This window comes from Martes martes, assembly GCF_963455335.1.
Source record: "Martes martes genome assembly, chromosome: 4".
Classification (NCBI taxonomy): Eukaryota; Metazoa; Chordata; class Mammalia; order Carnivora; family Mustelidae; genus Martes; species Martes martes.
Genome location: NC_137891.1, coordinates 11,395,090 through 11,415,626, shown reverse-complemented (window position 1 = coordinate 11,415,626; position 20,537 = coordinate 11,395,090). Strand labels below are relative to the sequence as shown.

Here is a 20,537-nt window from a genome sequence, read left to right as displayed (position 1 = left end):
ATCGTTCTATAATCTCCTTTTAATGCAAAGAAGCTGAAGAGGGTATCTCCTAGACTACTTTGTCAGATGGCTTCTCACTGGGCCCCACCAACTACAAGGAAATTGGAAGGTGGGAAGAAAGATGGTCCCTCTGTGGGGGCTTCTAGCTGACTGAGTTGGAAGAGCATGAGACTCTTGATCTCAGGGTCATGAGTTCAAGCTCCATGTTAAGTGTAGAGATTACTTAAATAAATAAAACTTAGCGGGGAAAAAAAAGATCGGTTTTTCAAATCCTGTCAGCATTTCCTGTCATCAAAAGCTAGCTATTTGGGGGCACCTGGGGTCGCTCAGTTGATTGGGCGTCAGACTCTTAATTTCGGCTCAGGTCATGATCTCGGGGTCGTGGGAGACTGGGCCCTGCATCAGGTTCTGCGTCCAGCGAGGAAGTTTGCTTGTCTCCCTCCCTCTGCTCCTCCCCCCATTCACACATGCTCTATGTCTAGGGGAAAAAAGATTTTATTTATTTTAGAGAGAGAGAGAAACAGCACAAGCAGGGGGAGGGGCAGAGGAAGAGGAAGAAGCAGGCTCCCCGCTAAGCATGGAGCCTGATGTGGGGCTCAATCACAGGATCCTGGGATCATGACCTGACCTGAAGGCAGATGCTTAACCAACTGAGCCACTCAGGTGCCCCTAACATCTTAAAAAAGAAACAAACAAACAAACAAACAAAACTTCACTACGGCTCTAGGCTCCAGCTCCCAGGGAATGCCTAGCAGCACTGCAGTCCCTGGCCCCTCCAGAGGTCTGAGCTTCCAGTCTTATAGAGGTCCTCCTTCAAGCTCCTAAATTCTGTCAAACGTACCTTTTCCCTTCTTTACCCCAGCTCAAGAAGTGAAAGTTGCTTCCTGTGGTTATCATTAATATCTTAGTTATCTCATGAGACAGAACAGCACATGTATATGGTCTTTATCCCACCTGCCCTCCCCATGCCTAACCCGGGGATACTAAATCCCTTGGAATTTCCTGGGTGACAGGGGCATCTTTTAATGAGTCCCCTGTAGCTTCAAGATGAGGGCTGGTCGCCACAAAGACCAAGGCACACTTAGATTGCAGCCCTACCACATGACCTCTGGCAAAGGGAAAGGGACTAGAGATTGATCACCAATGGCCAATGATTTATAATCAGTCATGCCTATATAATGGGACCTCCATAAAAACTCCTAAATGATGGAGCCTGAGGAAATTCCAGATTGGTAAATACATCCACATGCTAGGAAGGGAACACACCCCAACCCCACAGAGACAGAAGCGTCTATGCTCAGGACATTTCTGGACCTCACCTTATGTACCTCTTCATATGGCTGCTCATTTGTACCCTTTATAAAATTCCTTTATAATAAACTGGTACTAGTGTAAAGTGTTTCTCTGAGTTCTGTGACCCATTACAGCAGATTTTCAAACCTGAGGAAGGAGCCACAGGACTCCCCCCCGGCCCCTTTCACACCTGGATGGTCAGAAGTACAGGAGGCCTGGCATCTGGCCTCCTATACTTCATACCTCCTGTACCTACATACAGGAGAATGGCATCTGGAATGGAGTGGAGCATTATGGGACTAAGCCCTTAACCTGTGAGGTCTGCGCACCAACACTGCATAGTTAGGAATCAGCATCAGTACTAAAATGAATTGTAGGACTGGTGTCTGGAGAGTTGGAGAATTGACTGGTGTGGGGAAAAAAGCCCCACACATTTGGTATCAGAAGAGGTGTTGGAAAACACTTCAGAATTAATGTCAGCAGTGCTGTGAGTAAAAACTTGCAAACCTTTATCCACATGTTAAATCCCTTTTGAAATATACCTAGCAAAGTTTCTGTTATCTTGGTTGAAATCTGACTGATAGAAAGTTTTAGAGAGTAGCTTACTCCTTAACCTTACCCACAATATCTAATCTATCATCATCAGATACTAGTGTAGCTATTAATAAAGAGATCCCTTGATTCTCCTTCCTTTGTAAAATGTAGAGGAGGAGATGCAGGATTCAGGCATTACTGGGTGCCCAGCCATACTACCACCAAAGAACTACTAAAATTTCACCATAAATCCCTAGCAGGTGTCAAGAGCAATATAATTAGCCTAGTAATTACATGGAAATGAGTTACCAGTCTTGAAGAAAGTGACATAAACGAACAATAGAATGGCAACTAGGAGCCCTAATTTCTAGTCTTTACTCTCCCACAAAATATGTGACTTCACCCAAGTCAAGTACTTGGTTAGACTGAATCTCTCACATTGTTTCTAGCTATGACTCTACACGTTACACTGGATCTCTCCTAATGCTGACATCTAGTGGATACACTTAGATTTAGTATGTTAAAATGAAAAACCTTGGGACAGCTGAGTGGCTCAGTGGATTAAGCAGGTACCTTCAGCTCAGGTCACGATCCCAGAGTCCTGGGATAGAGTCCCACATCGGGTTCCCTGCTCAGTGGGAATCCTGCTTCTCCCTCTGCCTGCTGCTCCCTCTGCTTGTGTGCTCTCTCTCTCTCTCTGTCAAATGAATAAATAAATAACATTACTTACACTATTTTTTAAAAGATTTTATTTATTTATTTGAGAGACAGAGATCACAAGTAGGCAGAGAGGCAGGCAGAGAGAGATGGGGGAAGCAGGCTCCCTGCTGAGCAGAGCGCCAGATGCAGGGCTTAATCCCAGGACCCTGGGATCATGACCTGAGCTGAAGGCAGAGGCTTTAATCCACTGAGCCACCCAGGCGCCCCTATACTATTTTAAATAAAATACTCACTAGGATGCCTGGCCATGTGGAATAAATACAATAAATTAGGAGACCAATACTATTCCTTAAATGGAAGTGAACCATAATAAATTAGTATCACTTCAGACTGTCATGGCATCTTTGAGTTTGATTCAGAGATTACTAGTAATAGTATTCTTCCACGCCTCTAGCTGTTAAAAATTAAATCACCACTGCAAATTAATGCCTGAGTTGCAAATTTAAAACAAGAAAGCAAAGACATGCTTCCTGCTATAATGCCTTACATCAGGTACAGACACAGGTTATTAAAAGGGCTAATATAAAGTTCCAAGGCAAGTTAAGTAATTTAAGAATGTGCAGAAAGGTGATGGGAATATGAAAAAAGCCAAAAATGCCGAACCCCCAAATTACCTATTTTACAAGGATTAAAAAGGTTTCTCTTGAGAAAATATGATCATTAAACAAAAAATAGTACTGTGAACTCACTTTTTAAAATGTACCCCTATTTTACGGGCACCTGAGTGGCTCAGTCGGTTGGGTGGCTGCCTTTGGCTTGGGTCATGACCCTGGAGTTCTGGAACTGGGCCAGCATCGGGCTCCCTGCTCAGTGGAGAGTCTGCTTCTCTCTTTCCCACTGCGCCCCTCCCCCAGCTCATGCCCTCTCTCGCTTGCTCTCTTTCTCTCAAATAAATGAATAAAATCTTTTTTTTTTTTTTTAGACTTATTTATTTATTTGACAGACAGAGATCACAAGTAGGCAGAGAGGCAGGCAGAGAGAGAGAGGAGGAAGCAGGCTCCCTGCTGAGCAGAGAGCCCGATGCGGGGCTCGATCCCAGGACCCTGGGATCATGACCTGAGCCGAAGGCAGAGGCTTTAACCCACTGAGCCACCCAGGCGCCCCAATAAAATCTTTTTTTAAAAAAGGACGACTGGGGCGCCTGGGTGGCTCAGTCCTTAAGCAGCTGCCTTCAGCTCAGGTCATGATCCCAGGAACCTGGGATCAAGCCCCGCATCGGGCTCCCTGCTTGGCGGGAAGCCTGTTTCTCCCTCTCCTATTTCCCCTGCTTATGTTCTCTCTCTCGCTCTCTCTCTCTCTTAAATAAATAAATAAAATCTTTTTAAAAAAAAAAAAAAGGACTACGATTTTGAAACCCATAAAAAATTATATCCATACATATATGGTAAAATATATAAAAATGCAAGAGAATAATAAACACAAAGTTTGAGATACTGTTTATCGCTGGAGAGAGACAGGGCCATAGGATAGGACCAGGCAACTTCAAAGATCTGGGGAACATTCCATTTCCTCAGTTACCGCTGGATCCAGGGAGTCTTTTAGGCTTTCATGCTTACAAATAAATGTATTCTTTTGTATCAATAATTTTTTAAAAAATTAAATGTAGAGGGGCACACCTGGATGGCTCAGTCAGTTAAGTGTGTGACTCTTGATTTCCGCTCAGATCATGATCTCAGGGGTTCCTGAGATGGAGCCCCGTAATATGGAGCCCTGAATCTGGCTCTGCACTCAGCAGGGTGTCTGCCTAAGATTATCTTTCTCTCTCCCTCTGTCCTGTCTTCCACTCTTCCAATCTTAAAATTTAAATGTAAAGTCACTGATACTCAAAGAACACATACAACTCATTCAAAGATGCCCAACAAAAACGACTGGATTGGAATTCAGGTGTCTGAACACTTTGCGATACCCATGCAACAATGCATGGGTGAGCCATTAAATAAAACCCCTTGCATTATGTAAAACCTTGAGTACTTCTACAGCTAACTGGTGTTTACAGTGCCTGGTGATAGTTGCTGTTTTAAATCAAACCACCTTTCCTTAGCTCCTGTCTGCCGATTACTATGACAGACAGTGAGTATCTGGCACAGGAATTCATAGACGAGTGGAAGAGACCAGCCAAGATGGTGCGGCATGCTCCATGCAGAAACACGCAAACAACGCACGCATGAACATACAGAAAAAGGAACACCTAACCAAAGGCTTCCTAGAGGAGCTGATTCTTAAGTCCTTCTTGCTTTCTATTTCTTAAAATTAGAAAATAACTTAAACATAAAAATATATATATACTCACATACTCTACCACCAGATTAAAGCAATGACATTTTGCCGTACGTGCTTCAGAGGCCTCCCTATGTTTCTGAGCAGTTAACCCTCCAACCTTCCCCAACCAACCTTTCCCCTCCTCCATCCCCTAAAACTAATCCTAAAAGTATGCTTCCTTTCCAAACATATTTTACAATTTTTACTATGGAGGTCTGTATTCATAACACAGCTTTTAAATATGCATGGTTTATTGTCCATATTCTTTTAGAACTCATTTTTCTCAGTCATTGGTGTTTTGAGAATTATCCATGTTCACTTAGTATACAGTTATTTCGTGGTTCAAAGAAACCAGTTTATTTACTTATTCACCTATTGAGGGACAAGGCCTTTTCGATTTTTCCCTATTAACAAAGTATGCTTTACACATACCCTTTCATACTACATATACTTGTGCCCATGTACAAGAGTTTCCACTGGACGGCCATATAGAAATTAAAGGGCAACTATAATTTTACCTACATTGTGCCAAACTGCTCTCCACAGTACTTCTATCAATTCACTGTTCCACTAGCAAAAGATCATCTCTCTCCCATCCTCCAAAACCTCAAGCTTCAATGTTTAGATTGCGAAATATCTCAATGATGCTTTAATTTACATTTTCTTGATTACCAGTAAAAATGTGCCTCTCCATGTTTATAGGTCATCTGTAAAATGTATATTCATGTCCTTTGTAACTTGTGTTATTTATTTTTCTACAATCTTTCCTACACCTACATTTCTATACACTGTAGTGCACACTGCGGGGGCCCAGAATCTGTACATGACATTCTTTCCAGCTGTTAGGTCATGTCAATAAGAGGCATTGGGAAAATAAGAAGGCAGGAGAGAGAGAGAGAAGCTTTCTGTCTCTAGCCAGGACACACCAGCAACTGCTCGAAGAGCAGTCAGATAAGGGGAGGCCAGTATGTGCTGACCCACTTAGAGGCAGAACCAAGTGCAGCCTGTGGGTTGCAGTCTAATGGTGGGAGCAGCTTATCTCTGGTAGCAGAGCCATCATCCCATCTTTTTTTTTTTTTTTTTGCCACTCTATGTCTCTTCTTCTCCTTTGCTCTTCTAGTCTAATACCTTCATAAGCAATCCTCTATATTAAATTTCCTGTTTGAAATACCCAGGGTGGTATGTTTTCCTAATTCAATTCCAGCTGATATGCCACTCTCCCGTCCCCACAGTTGGACTTTAGGAATTCTAGATAGGACTTTTGGGTACCAATGTTTTGATGCTTATACACATGGCAAATATTTTCTCCTAGTCTGTAATACTGCAGTACCCTAGTCTTAACTTTGTCTATGGTGCCATCTGTCACATGTAAAATCCACTTTTCTTTGTGGTCTATGCTTACCATTTAAGTAATGATTGATCTGCAAAAGTGCCTTAACTAATCTGGTCTTTTGTTCACCCACAAAACTGTCAAGTTCTACAAATATCTTAATGGGATTTTGACTTGATTTTGCATCAAATACACACACACACACCCCATTCTGAGGCAGATCTCTCATCTTTATCATATCAACCATTTTTTCATTTAATCTATGAATATGAGATTATAAGAATATAAGATTACACGACTACATTTATTACTGCTAAACCATCCTTACATTCCTGGTATTAACTCTATACAGTCACTTAAAAATTTGTATTTCTAGATATGGCCAAAGATTCCACTTTAGATTATTTTGTAAGCAAGACAATCTACTAATTTTTTTCTCTGTTCTTGTCTGGTTTTGCTACCAAGCCCATTTTATATATCAGCTCTTTCTATTCTACATAAAAGTATAAGAGATAGAACATGAATGTCTGTGTCCCCTCATAATTCACCTGTGAAATCCTAAAACCCAACATGATTAAACCCTTTGAAAGGTGATCGGGTCATCAGTGTGGAGACCTCATGAAAGAAATTAATGCCCTGACAGAAATGACCCCTGAAAACTACATTGCTCTTTCGACCATATGAGGACACAGCAAGAGGACAGCTGTGTTATGAACTGGGAAGTGGGCCTCACCCGAACCCAACTATGCTGGCACCTTGATCTTGGGACTTCCAGCCTCCAGAACTATGAGAAATAAATTTCTGCTATTTATAAGCCACCTAGTTTACTGCATTTTGTTATAGCAGCCTAGACTAAACACAACATGTGCTAAAATGGAAGACTCAAACTTGACTGTGTAGTCAAGTATGTACCTGTTCTACAACATCCATGCCAAGCAGCCAACTAGCCCCTGCTTAAGTATTTCATTCTGCATGCCTATATCCAGGGGTAACTCATTCTATTCTCAAATGACTTCAGAGGAGCCTGGGTGGCTCGTTGGCTGAGTGTCTGCCCTTGGCCCAGGTCATGATCTTGGGGTCCTGGGATCAAGCCCCATGTCAGGCTCCCTGATCATAGGGGAGTCTGCTTCTCCTTCTCCCTCTGTCCCCACCCCCAGTGCATGCCCTCTCTCTCCAAGAAATAAATAAAATCTGTAAAAAAATTTAGACTTTAGTCAATTTTTAGAAACTTTTTTAGGAACTTTAGTGGATGATTAAATGATGCACAATTAATCCAACATGAATCTTGCGAAGAATCACACAAAGCTTATATTAAGTTAATATTTGCCCATTTGCTAATTTCTCCTCACTGGCCTCAATTCTCACTGGGTTCTGAGAATTAAATAGTCCCTATGGCACTTGACAACCCATTAAGTATCGGAAATATCTCAAAATATATTAAACTGAGGTCAAAAGAAAGTTACCCATTAGACTATAAACACATACTCACATATGCAAAAAATTACAAACAAGCTATCTCCTTTCTAGTAACTATGATGATTTCATTTCCAAAGAGAACGAAGTTTAGAAAGGGTTATTTAGGAATATTTATCGTAAGGACCTTCTTTAACATTACAGACTTAAGGAACTAAGGGCGTCAAAACCATCTTGCCCTGAGTGTGACTGTAACTTAATTTTCATATCCCAAGCACCTTGCAGAGGCCCTTGAACGCTGGGAGGACTAAATGAAAGTAAAAACAAATGACTGAGATCTTTCTGTGTGCCACACATGATGCCAAGTAATATATACACAGTATTATCTTATAAAGTTCTCCACCATTTTGGAGGTTGTCTAACACTACAATCCCCATTTTACTTCTGAGCAACCTGAGGTCAGGATTAAATAACTTTCTCAAAGTCAACAAATTAGTAAACAATGAGGCCAGAATTCTCATTCACACAAACCTGGCTCCTAACAGTTCTCTTAGCCATTCTGCCATCTTTTCCTTAGTCATAAATGAAAATACACATAATTCAGCCAAAAAGAGTAAAGAAAATTAAAACTGTGAAGTCTTTTTTTTTTTTAAAGATTTTATTTATTTATTTGATAGAGAGAGAGATCACAAGTAGGCAGGCAGAGAGAGGAGGAGCTCTGCAGAGAGCCCGATGCGGGGCTCGATCCCAGGACTCTGGGATCATGACCTGAGCTGAAGGCAGAGGCCTTAACCCACTGAGCCACCCAGGCGCCCCAAAACTGTGAAGTCTTCTTGAAAGAAATTAATAACATGAAAACATAACATGAAAAATTTCTAAATTAGGAATAAAATTCTCAGAGAAATAATTCTAAATTAGGAATAAAATTCTCGAAAAAAAATTTTTAAGGAAAAAAACAAAACACTGACTAGAAAAGATGACAGATGGTAACTAAGAAATGTCCTTAAATATTTCTCTACCATTTGTCAGGTCTCTCTGTTTGGGCCCAGCATATTAAAGGAATTCAGTACAGTGACATTACAGTTCCTGAACTTCAATTAAAACCATTCTCTTAAATATAACTCCTCCAGACTCATCATAATCAAACAGAATACAAAAACAAAATATAAATTTCCTCTTCTTGGTAATCACATAATCTTAAAAATGTGTACTTGAATAATCTTCCTACATTTAAAAATCAGTACCGCGGGGCGCCTGGGTGGCTCAGTGGGTTAAAGCCTCTGCCTTTGGCTCGGGTTGTGATCCCAAGGTCCTGGGATCAAGTCCCACATCGGGCTCTCTGCTCGGCAGGGAGCCTGCTCCCCCACCCCCATCTCTGCCTGTCTCTCTGCCTACTTGTGATCTCTGTCTGTCAAATAAATAAATAAAATCTTAAAAAAAAAAAAAATCAGTACCGCTTGTAAGGCTAAAAAGACTCCAGCAGACCAAAATGCAGAGTATATACATCATAAAAACATTTTGAACGAAGTATATTCTAATAATTATAGCTTTTAAAGTTTTGTATAGCTTTTACTAGGGCAATATTTATATAAACAAAAGTTCAAACTACTTAACAACTTTGAGTATTTTTACCATCTTCCAAACGTTGCTGGTCTTAATCTAATGATCCTGATGGTGAAGTCTTTGAGAACATTTTTAAAATATGGCATAAGGGCAAATCACATTAACAGAACAAATCAAGTGCACCACAACCAAAAAGTACCGCAAAGTCAGATGCCCCACCATGTCCCCTTCAAAACAACAGTGGTTTTGCTATCAGTCAAACTTCAACAGATCTGCCAGTCCCTTTATTGGTAGTCAGCTACAAGGTTCTGAACGACCATTTGTCAAATATAGTAACACCATTCTGGGCTCTTCCTAGCTTAGGCTGGCACATGATCATTGTACAGTTCATGTTACTGAATTAACTGTATAACATTTGATGACTTTTTACAAGTCTTGACCTTTCTTTGTGATTCCATAATACAAGCATCAGACCCAACTATTTGTATCCTTCCTGTGGAAATCATGACATTTTTTCCTCATTAAACTTAAATTCAAGCTGGTATTTTATTTTTTACATGTTAATTTCATGTTCCTTGAAACAGAATGTGAATTCTCTGGAGATGGGCACTCTCCAAGGCTTACCACTTATCTTCAACTCCCTTTTCCACAGAATATGCCGCTCTTTCTGTGATTATTGACCAGCAAACTGAAGTTTCTTCAAAGCTATTTATTTCAAGAACTTCTAGCCTAGACCATGGGATAATTTTTAAGAAATGACTGTGTAACTCCACTCTTTAAAGATCAGTTATACACAACATAAAAAAAACCACACTTATTCAAATATGATGGAGCAAGAAAGGTCTTGCTGACTTTTCATTAGCAGCAGTTCTTAATCTAGGGTCCAGAGGAACAATTCAGTGACCTGTGGACTTGGATGGAACCTTTTCACTAACCTCTAAGTGAAGTTTTACAATTCCTTCAATCAAAATTAAAGGCAACAAAGCAGAGTACTATCAGAAATACTTATCAACTTATCATCAATAGAAATCAGAGGTATTTTCATATTATACTACAGTTACTGCAAACTCATCACTATTTAAAATTACAATAGTTAGCAGAATTGTCGCTGAACTTTATTCTCTACTGTGAGAAGCATACATATTACTCTATTAAAAATTTTTATTTTTAATATTTGTCAGCTATATTTCAATGTAACTAATTTCCTTTTTAATCTGATGTGTTTTATTGCATAACATCGCAAATCATTTTCAGAATCATTATTCTAGGAAGGGAGTCACAGGCTTCACCAGATTACCAGAGGTCCACGGCACAAAAAAAGGTTGACAACTCCCGCACTGTAACATACACAGAGTAGGTGAGGTAATTACCATTCCAAAAGATGATCATGATAACTGTCTTATTATCAGCTCTAGTAAAATGACAGGCAAGTTTTGAAATGTAAGTATCTCTGTTTAAGACTAGGAAGAGCACAGAAAGAAATTTTAAGCTGCTCGTTTTCACTTGAAGAACACAAAATATATCTACAGAAAAATTACATTTGTAAATACCTATTAACTTGTTATAATTAAAACAGTTACAGAATGATAAATGTTTAAGTACTGAGGACACCTGTATCAGTAACTTTTGTGGTGGCTATTGTGTTCTTGGCAAGACTTTTTCAAGAAGACCAAAATCAGTAACAGCTAGAATTCTTATTGAAGAAAGCATGGAAAAGTGTTTTCCTTTATAGCACATACATATTAAAACCACTAGAATTATGGGTTAGACCTTTCCTGATTTAGTGATAACTAAAATGACTTAAAAAGGAATTCAAAGAAAAACACATATCTCTCCTACTGAAAGAAACTTGTTAAAAAAAAAAAAAAGTTCTAATTAATTTACATTTTTCCCACTACTTCCTATTCTAAGAAACTAAACAGTATAGGGTATTTCCAAAAGATATTTTTAGCAGTTCAATATTATATACAGAACATCTTCCTTAAATTATATTGAGCCAATGTAGTTTTTTTACTTAAATCATAACTTTTCATTTATATCTGAATTATCATTTCCCCCAAAAGACGTATTTACCTTCAGCCAGTGCTGGTGATTCTGTTCTTGTCCTTCTATCTGTTTAAAGAAAGAAGAAAGGAAGAAAGTCTAAAACATTATTATACTTTAAAACATGTTTAATTTTATTAAAGTTAACTTTAACAAAGTTTATGAATGCCATCAAATATCACACACATACGCTATATACACTTATGTGTCTGTATGTATATGAATGAACATACACCTCCTTGAATTAAATCAACACTATTTACAGAGAACCTACTAAGAGTAAGCCATTATGTTAAGCCCTGGAAAATACCAACAGGTTTAGATAAGACACCCTAATTGCCACCCTCAAAACACTCAAAGACTACAATCTTTACCAGGGGAAGTATATAGTCCTCATCATATCATGAAGCAAGAGACAGAAAGGGAAGAAAATTTCTAATTCGTCTTTCTTCTCATAACAGGGGCCTAAAATTACCAAAAGAGATATATTTCTATACTATTATCATAGTTCACATTCATTTCCTTTCAATGTATTAAAAATACCAGTTTTGCTAGAGGTACTAAGATCCTTATATTCCATGACAATAACCTATTACTTGCCAGAGGTACATCTGGCAAAACCCAAGTGAACCATGAAGTCCTCTGTAGGACTGGTTTACTAATACTATTAAGGTATCTGCAAATCCTAAAACATCTGAGGTAAAATTAAATCTTCAAAATGATTTTATTCTAACTTTATACCCAAGAGCAACTACAGCCACTAGAACAAACTAGCTGAGTTCACATGCAGTGGGGGACATATTTGACTAAGGTAACTACTCACCTTTACATAAAAATCTCTTTCCCTAATTGTTTATTCTATGGCCAGAGTCCTGGACTTTGTGAACACAATTTCTATATACTTAGTAACATTTAGAGGGGATAGGGCACTGCCTTCTAAGATGGTAAGTGATCAAACACGTACATTGTCTTCTAAAGGCTAAAATGTGGTGCTGTGTCTCTGACAGATAAGAAAGGGAGGGAGGGAGGGACAAAAAGGTCCTGGAACCAACAGATGGAAATAGGATTGACAACTTTCAGGTTCACTGGATTAGAAATTCTGATAGTGGAGGAGGAGAACAGTGGTTTCTGCCAGAAGACACAGGAAATATTCTGAAGCAACTACCACCTGGTTATCTTGGACTCCTTATCGGACCAGCATGCTAAGGAAAGAGTTACCATATCGGGGAGTCCTGTAACAACTTATGGCTGCTGCCACACAATGGGGACAGGAGGAAATCTATCCAGAACCTAGGGGATTCGAATGGGGCTGCAACGCTCAGTAATAACTGTAAGTGAGCAGCTGTAACAGTTATAACCCAACAATAATAAATCAACTACAGGCATTGATCCCTTGGAGAAGGTCTGTGTCACTGAACCAGGACAACACCCTGACCTGTTCAAGTGCGGGCTGAAGGTAAGGCAAATCTAGAACAAGTCGTAGAGGACTGCAAAAATGAACATTATTTCACTAACCCTCCTATTGTAAGTCTAACATAGACAGTGTGGCCGGCCACGATCTTGAAAACTCTGCAGCAGAATGGACTAAACGGCAAGTGCTTAATGGAAGGCTGTATGGGATACCTCTCACACACTGCCTCACAAGTTCACTCCAGCTGAGGCACCTCCCCTTAGCTGCACTAATGGGGCTCACTTTCTGCTCACAAGCTTTGCTCTAAGAGACGCTTAGAGGAACTCTTCAGCCATCCTGGGATATATGAACCCTGACCTGGAAGTACGAAGAAGTTAACATCAACAACCTTTGAGCAACCCCTGACCACTGGGGAATGGGATCTGGTATATAAATACCCACTCCTTCCCACCCAAAGGCATATTCTTATTTCTTATGTGTTCTCTGAGGACTTACTCAGGATTAAGGCCCAGGTACTACTCACAGATGTGACCAGGTCAATACAGACCCTTGTTTTGACTTTCCTTCCTCCCTGTTTCATGGGCCCCAGTTCTCCAACTTCTTTTTTTTTTCCCTTAAGATTTTATTTATTTATTGAGAGAGAGAGAGAGAGACTCAGAGAGGGAGAGGGAGAAACAGGCTTCCCACTGAGCAGGAAGCCCCATGCAGGGCTTGATCCCAGGACCCCGGGATCATGACCTGAGCCAAAGGCAGACACGTAACAGACTGAGCCACCCAGGAGCCCCACCAACTTGTTTCTTGTTAACAGGTCCCTAAATTATCTGCCTAAAAAGGGTCTGTCTCAAGCTCTGCTTTTGGGATGAAACCACGTCAGGACACTTGTCCTTTGGGACACCATACTCCCTTCCTTATCATTCTAACTCAAAGGATGCTCTTTATCTCTGTTGCTGAACTTCTCTCAAATCCCCAGATGCTGAAGTGCCCAGAATGCAGTCCATTCTCCTCTGTGATTTCATTCCATCTCATGGCTTTAGTATCAACTACATATCTCAAATTTACTTATCCAGTCTAGACATCTATCTCCAATTCCATACTCTCATAGCCAATGCCTATTCAATGGCTATTCAATATCTCCTCTTGGATATTCAAATAGATACCTCAAACTTAACATGTCAAAACTAAACTACTCATCTTCCCTTCCCAAACCTGATCTACCTGGTCTCCCTTAACTCAGTTGATGGCATCTCTATCCTTCCAATTGCTCAAGTAAAAACCTTGGATTCCTCTGCAACTACTTTCTCTCATACATCCCAAATTCCACTACAGCTCTTTCTACCTAAAATCTTCACACCTACTATTCCAGCTTCTATTAACTCAAAGTGGAGGGTTCAGCTGCATTAGCAGTCTTAGGTCTACAATTACTTCTTAATCCAACAGCCTCCAGGGGCTGCAAAGTTAAATGCATCTGGGTTGGGTGGAGCCACATTAGAAGTGCTAACTAGGGAAACAAATGTCTATGCTTCATCTAAGGGGTGCCACGGCTACTAACATGCCATGCTAAAAACACAGGTGATCCAGGGCTGGATATTCAGGTAAAATAATTTTTAGAGGTTATCAACTAATTAAGCTTTAGAAATAATCAGTAGGCCAAAAGAAACAGTCTGAGGGTTAAATTTGTTTGATGAAACGTGAGTCTGCAACTCCTGCTCTAGGATTTGTCTATAATTTATATATCAGTAATCCTAATCTTTCTTTTTTTTCTATCAGCTAGGTGATGAATGGGAGCTATTTATGTTCAAAGCCTAACCATTCTGGTTTTCCTCAAAAGCTCCTCTTGGATCAATGTTACTACAAATGGAATGAATAAACACATTTTTGCTTTTTCTGCCAAAAACAAACTTCCTTCCCTAAGGCAGACCAAAGCCACTCAGAAATAAACAAAACAAGTGGCTTGGCTGGCCACTCTCATTAACCAGAGGAGCAAAACCAGTGCCACTTGCATAAAACCGTGGGGGAAAATTCTATTCATTTTATCTAATTCTTAATAAATCAAGAAGTAAGAAAACACTTGTAATTGTTTTACCCTTAGAAATCAAATGTCAGGTCATTAGTAGTGAATATCAGATAGTATGCAAATTAGATAATCCAGGCATCTAAAATCCACAAACCTAGAGGTTCTTCAAGGAAGTGTTAAAATTCTTTTGCTTCCAGCAAAACATAAAAGCTATGACTTCAGAGCATTCTGTCAACCACATTTACAGCTTTGCAGCATTTCAAATGCTGATACAGTGTAGGTTATGCAACCTACACTGCATTCCTCCTTCATTTGGGTATATGAGAAAATCAAATTCAACTGACACACACAAAGCAATCTTAAAGCCATCGGAGAAACAGAAAAGAACACTTGAATGAAAGGGCCTATTGACCGTGTTCCCAGATCAGACAATATTATGAAAGTGCATTACTATAGAACTCCAGCAAATATCTAAATTTTGTTTTTTAAAAAAGATTTTATTTGAGAGAGAGAGCGTTGCTCGTGTGCAAAGGGAGGGGGAGGAGCAGGGAGCTGGGATGAGATATGGGACTTGATCCCAGGACCCTGGGATCACAACCTGAGCCCAAGGCAGTGGCTTAACTGACTTCACAGCCACCCAGGTGCTCCCTTAGTGAGTTTTAAGAACTTGAAAAGGTTACTCCATATCCATTTGAGGAAAAAAAAGAAACAGGCAAATCTATAAAAAAATTTTAAAAACAGAAGAAAAGAACCAGTCCTACACATTAATAACTAAAACTGAGTGGAACTCATACAGATATACAGTCAGGGGAAGAGACCAGAGAAATCACAATGGTCCAATAAATGTAAAAGAAAACTTCACACCAAATACTGACTGGAAAGTCTATTATGTATACAGTACCAAAATAAATACCCAAGGAGATGTTAGGATGAAAAAGACTGACTGCACTCTCTAGAAGCATCTACTCTTCCTATAGCAATTAAAACATTCAAGGTAAAAATGAGGTATCATGAGAAATACTACATAGACAGTTGTGGCAATTAAAAGAAGCTATCTCAGCTAGGGGCAGAGCATGGACATTGGGTACTGGAAAAGATTTTGTGAAGCCCTGGTAGCTGAGACAGATCTTTAGACAAGCAGAAAAAGGAGGCAGAAGGCTCAAAGAGAATATTCCAAATGAGGACTGTATAAAAAAATCACTATATAGGGCAATGAAGAAAACTTTATTTAATAAATGGTACTGAAATAATCCCATGAAAAACTGAGATACAATCTTCTCAGCCTATATAGTCTAGGTGAATTAGAGTATACTTCCTTAAAACTAAGTCTCAAAAAAAAAACAAAAACCCTCAAAAATAATACCTTATTTCTATAGGAGTAATTTGAAGCACAATAAGAAACTTAGACCTAGGTTGAGTTCGCACTTGTTTAATTATTAGGTTCTTTTTTTTTTTAAATTATTAGGTTCTTTGAACAGTTATTTTATTTGTAAAATCAGATTTCCATTTATTTAAGTTATCTAAGCATAAGTTTTACTTATTTGCAAAGGAGCAAAAATAATCTCAAAGATTGTATGAAGACTGACAGAAATGCCAGTTTTATTGAACATGGTCACTACTTCTCTTATTAACACTAAAATTACAAGAATATATAGCTATCAATTTTGACATTCCATCTCAAGCACAGTACACATAAGAATATCCATGTCTGAGACACACTAGAACTCAAACATGTGAATACAAATCTCAGGCTTTTATATCTTATACCATGATTACTACTGTATGTGTAGCACTTAAAACAGTCCCTGAGACACAATAATATTCTGGAAATGTAATGATCATCATTATCATTACTATATAAATCATACCTATACACTTTTTCTAAAATGTCTAGTCTCTTTAAAATGTAATTAAAGATGAAAATACTGTAAATACAGAATGCTTAATAGTTTTATCATTTTCTCCCACCTTTTACATCACTATTAGTGACCAACCACATCAATTCTTTCAAGTCTATCAGTGACTGTTCACTGAACATCAGTTACTCAGGTCATGCACAGACTGCAAAGTGTGTCGCTGTGTTATCCCCTTGTCTCCTGGTGACAAACCTGCATGACATTTTAGAAAAATGCATAACCAAACAAGGGAATTTTCCAACAAAGATAAAGTGCAGCAAAAAACCAGGAAGTGGTAACCCTGCAAGTAAAAAATCTAAGAGAACATAAATGAAGTTACAGAAGAAAGAGCTGACTGCAAGAATGTGCCACTACTGCCTTCAGAGAAACTAAACATGCCAGTCAGAGGAACTCTATGAGGGTAAACTTCATCACCATAAATGAAGAAAGTGGTTATGATGAAAAGGAGGAAAGGATGAGGATGTCCCAGAAGTAATACCAGCGCAAAAAAAAGAAAAAAAAATCAGATTAAAGGAATTCTGGGGGCTGGCACCTAAAGAACTCAGTCAGTGGAACATGTGACTCTTGATTTTAGGGTTTTAAGAGCCCCACACTGGGCATAGAGATCACTTTCAGGAAAACAGGAATTCTTGGATATATTTCAAGACACTGAGAATACAACGGATAAAATGTTAGAAGCAAATCCAAACTTAGAAAGAAGTATGACAATGTGGCCAAGGCATAAAAATAATGTTCACTCCAAATTATAAGCTCTATGACAAAGAAAAAGAAAGCGGGCAATTAATTACTCACTTTTAATTAGATGTAACCTATGTAAAAATACATATAAATATCAATATATCTAACCAAATATAAACCAAAGGAAAACAGTGTCTTTTGGAATCAAAGAATACAATGCCCATCCACTCAAGTCCTTTTCTACAATTGTGAAAATTTGCAGAATACTTCTGAATTATACCTAATAGTAACAGAAACACAGACAAGTTCAAGGCTGGGAAACAGAAAGTCCCAAAGCTAAGTTTTCATATCTTAATTTGCCATAGACAGTTTTTTCTATTGGGGAAATACATAATATAAACAAGTGTTTAATACCAATAACCTAAAGTACTAAAACAGAGATAATGTTCATATAACATGTTGTAAGTGCAACATATTCTCATTTGCGCCCCCCCCCCTTTTTTTAAGAGAGAGAGTGCATGCACAAGCAGGGAGCATGGGAGAGGGAGAGAGAAAATCTTAAGCAGACTCCCTGCTGAGTGTGGAGCCCCACAAGGATGGATCTCATGACCCTGAGATTGTACCTGAGCTGAGATCATGACCTGAGCCAAAATCAGGAGTCGGATGCTTAACCAACTGAGCCATCCCAGGTACCCCAACATGTTCTCATTCTGTGTCTGAATTGCATACCACAAATTTCAAAATACAGATAGTTGTATCTTGAGTCACCTGTGCAATTTTTTTAAAAGCCTATTCCATATACTAGAATGAAAATCCAACATATGCACAAGAAAACTAGGAACCACTAATAAAATCAAATACATCCCACTCTTAAAATTTCTTAATTCTTAATGTATCATTAAAAATTAGAGAGGTAATTTGCAAAATCAGGCAGTTTGTGTTGTTCATAAATAACACAAGCCAGTGCAGCATTTAGTTCAGGATGCTGCGGCATGATGTCAAGCAGGAGCCGCATTACAGACCTGATCCCTATTCGGCCTGTGAGCTTCAGAGAGAAGCTCTGTGCCTGGGTTGTCATACACTGCCTTCCTAATTCCATAGAATTCTATGACCAAAACAAATATTTAATCACCTTCCTAGCAAAAATACACATCCACATATAATGTATTTTGACAGAAAGAGTCCATCGGTGTTTAAATTCTGAGCAAGAATCTTAAGTCTCTCAAAACTTCAATTTCTTCATCTGTAGAAAGGGAGATAATACCTACCCCCCTAAGACTGAGACTCAGAGAATGAGAGGCGCCTATTACACTGTCTGGCTCTTTTCCTAGGTCTTAACCATCACATCAGGCCAATCTTAACCCTCTGCACAGGTGCTGTTACTACCATTCTTGTAATTCTAAAGGACCAACATCAGAATATTACAGAGTTTGTCTGTCAATTCCACAAGTATTATTAAAAATGTATATGTCTCCAGCAGTGCTTATGATACAAAGTAACACGACAATCTTTATCCTGAAAGAGGTTAATGACTTCCTATGGAAATAACACTCCCACACATAAAAAGTAACAAGTCCGTAATAATTTTGTCCACGCTGTATTATCATTACAGACTACAATTATAATAGAAATTCAGAGAACAGAACAGTGTGAAAGAAGAGTATATTCCAAGTATGGGTTAGGTATCTTCAAATGGACCGGATAACACATCACTTCACTCATCAAAATGTCTGGTTCTTTCCCAGGACTGAAAGCAGTTATCGCAGCCTGTTCATTGTTATTATAGCCCCTGAACTAAGCACAATGCTAGAAACATTGTAGTCTCCAGTGTGCATATGAGTGGATGAGTGATTTAGCAAACAACAGGATAAAAGATGTAAGCAGGGACGCCTGGGTGGCTCAGTGGGTTAAGCCTCTGCCTTCAGCTCAGGTCGTGATCTCAGGGTCCTGGAATCGAGCCCCGCATTGGGCTCTCTGCTCAGCAGGGAGTCTGCTTCCCTCTCTCTCTCTGCCTGCCTCTCTGCCTACTTGTGATCCCTCTCTATCTGTCAAAAAAAAAAAAAAAAAAAAAAAGATGTAAGCAGCCTGTTATAAATACAACTAGTTTAGAGTTATGATACCATAAGACTGCCCACCCTGCTAAAAGGATTTGTTTGGGAAAAATAAGTGATAAGATTGATATACAGGTAGCAAATACTTGACAAAAATTTAGAAAAATGTGCAATTTCTCCCATTAAAAATTAAAGTGATAGAGACTTTAAATAATACACTAATGGTTTTATAGATAACGATTTTTCCAGGCTGACAAAATGACTTAACGACAAGAAATGCCGATAACTGATCTCTGGAGATCTAGTATCTCTGGGGAGATATTGTACATCTAATACATGATATTATTGCACAGCTACCTGCCTTGGTAGCAGTCAAATAATAGATTTTTAAAGGGCTATTAAAAATGCTCTGCCACAATCTTAAATGTGAACTGCTTCCTAATGGCAATTCTATGAAGATTGGAAGACCTCCAACAGGCCAGATGTTATGCAATGCAGAGTATAAAATGCCAACTAAAATAAGACCTGCCCTCTAGAAGCTGATAGTCTATGAAGAAGACATGTAAAAAATTATTACAATGGTGCATCTGGGTGGCTCAGTCGGTTAAGCCTCCACCTCTTGATTTTGGCTCAGGTCATGATCTCATGAGACCGAGCCCCGCTTATGATTCTCTCTCCCTCTGCCTGCCCCTCCCCACCATGTGCATGCATGCTCTCTCTCAATAAACAAAAATATATATAATACTACAACGCAATAAGTAAAATACTATAGAACTGGAGTTCTTTGGATAAACTAAAATGGGAAAACGGGAATAACTGAACTATACCTAGAGGATAGTCTCAGAGAAAGAACCAATATTTGAGTCTGCCTGATATGTTTTTAAAAATACCATCACCACTAACAACTTTCAAGGGCATTTTTTAAATTCAGGAAGTTTTAAATTAAGTAAGGTTTTTTTAGGATAAATATGAGCATATTCACTCACCTGGAAAAGGGGAATATTCTCTCCTAAAAGAGACATTTTAAGTGCCGACTGTTAACAAACAGTTCATAATAGATTAATACTAAAGTCCTTAAGAAAAATGCCTTGCTAAACTGAGACAGAGGCAACATTAAGAACTTCACAAACAATGTGTAAGATTTTTCAGTGTGACTAAATACAAAACACACACACACACGATAATTTTTTAACAACTACTATTCCATCTGCCATTTGTGTCTGAACCTTAATCTGTCTGCTCTTCTTTTATTTCTACTTACTGAAGTTTAGATAATTCCAGTCTGAATTTACAAACCAGACGACAGGGAAAC

General features: G+C 38.9%; 1 protein-coding gene across 3 annotated transcripts in view; it reads right to left on the bottom strand.

Moving 5' to 3' along the window:
* The window catches only part of CYRIB (CYFIP related Rac1 interactor B), a gene marked incomplete at its 5' end in the record, with an annotated part of 143,744 nt that overhangs the window by 45,235 nt on the left and 77,972 nt on the right, over positions 1-20,537 (bottom strand). For all 3 annotated transcript variants that reach the window (XM_080800850.1, XM_080800851.1, XM_080800852.1), the window contains one exon: positions 11,186-11,224. The remainder of the gene's footprint in view (positions 1-11,185; positions 11,225-20,537) is intronic.